The 1,667-nt window shown below is 50.7% G+C and overlaps 1 pseudogene; it reads left to right on the top strand.

Annotated features, from left to right (window-relative positions):
• Positions 1-1,667, top strand: part of LOC112075603 (serine/threonine-protein kinase SMG1-like) — a 78,249-nt pseudogene that overhangs the window by 22,125 nt on the left and 54,457 nt on the right.

Genomic DNA, 1,667 nt, shown 5'->3' with positions numbered 1-1,667 from the left:
ACCTCGCTGTCCGCTGAGTGTGTCTCCGGCAGAGCAGCAGTAAGCTGCCAGGGTGGGAGGGTCTGTGTGTGTGGGACACACACACACACACACACACACACACACACACACACACACATACAGACCCTCGCCAACCTGCATCTACACTGCTTCTCCGCCCTGGAGAACACACTCAGCGTACTCTACATGACCATAAGTATGTGGACACCTGCTCGTCAAACATCTCATTCCAAAATCATGGCCATTAATATGGAGTTGGTTCCCCCTTTGCTGCTATAACAGCCTCCACTCTTCTGTGAAGGCTTTCCACTAGATGTTGGAACATTGCTGCAGGGACTTGCTTCCATTCAGCCACGAGCATTAGTGAGGTCGGGCACTGATGTTGGGTGATTAGGCCTGGCTCACAGTCGGCGTTCCAATTCATCCCAAAGGTGTTCGATGGGGTTGAGGTCAGGGCTCTGTGCAGGCCAGTCAAGTTCTTCCACACCGATCTCGAACAAACCAGTTCTGTATTGACCTGGCTTTGTGCACGGGGGCATTGTCATGCTGAAACAGGAAAGGGCCTTCCCCAAACTGTTGCCACAAAGTTGCAAGCACAGAATCGTCTAGAATGTCATTGTATGCTGTAGCGTTAAGATTCCCCTTCACTGGAACTAAGGGGCCCGAACCATGAAAAACAGCCCCAGACCATTATTCCTCCTCCACCAAACTTTACAGTTGGCACTATGCATTGGGGTAGGTAGTGTTCTCCTGGCATCCGTCAAACCCAGATTCGTCCATCGGACTGACAGATGGTGAAGCGTGATTCATCACTCCAGAGAAAACGTTTCCACTGCTCCAGAGTCCAGTGGCGGCGAGCTTCACACCACCCCATCATTTACATCGGCCACGGAAACCCATTTCATGACGCTCCGGATGAACAGTTCTTGTGCTGATGTTGCTTCCAGAAGGCAGTTTGGAACTCGGGAGTGACTGTTGCAACCGAGGACAGACGATTCAACACTCAGCGGTCCTGTTCTGTGAGCTTGTGTGGCCTACCACTTCTCAGCTGAGCCGTTGTTGCTCCTAGACGTTTCCACTTTACAATAACAGCACTTACAGTTGACCGGGGAAGCTCTAGCAGGGCAGAAATTTGACAAACTGACTTTTTCGAAAGGTGGCATCGTATGACGGTGCCACGTTGAAAGTCACTGAGCTCTTCAGCAGGCGTACCAGTCTCTCATTCTACTGCCAATGTTTGTCTATGGAGATTGCTCGGTTTTATACACCTGTCAGTAACGGGTGTGGCTGAAATAGCCAAATTCACTAATTTGAAGGGGTGTCCACATACTGCTGTGTGTGTGTACACCCCCCTAACCCTCTCCTCCTCTCCAGGACTGTCTGATCCCCCTGTACAGTGAAGCTCTCAGCACCTGTAAACAACAGGACGTCCAGCCGTGGCTCCACGCACTGAGATACACCATCTACCAGAGACAGCTACTGCTCAGGCTGAAAGGTAGACAGCGTCCCTGTGTGTGTGTGTGTGTGTGTGTGTCCCTGTGTGTGTTCTGTGGTGTGGTTCCTGTGTGAGTTGTTTCTGCTCTCTTAAACGCTGTGCTTTATATCTATTGATTTTGTTTCAGTGTGTGTGTGTGTTGTTCCCTATCTGTGTCTCTGTCAAGTGAAGC

The sequence above is a fragment of the Salvelinus sp. IW2-2015 genome, unplaced genomic scaffold (genome assembly GCF_002910315.2).
Source record: "Salvelinus sp. IW2-2015 unplaced genomic scaffold, ASM291031v2 Un_scaffold3265, whole genome shotgun sequence".
Taxonomy (NCBI): domain Eukaryota; kingdom Metazoa; phylum Chordata; class Actinopteri; order Salmoniformes; family Salmonidae; genus Salvelinus; species Salvelinus sp. IW2-2015.
The sequence above is the reverse complement of the archived record's forward strand: the minus strand, read 5'-3'. Positions and strand labels throughout refer to the sequence as shown.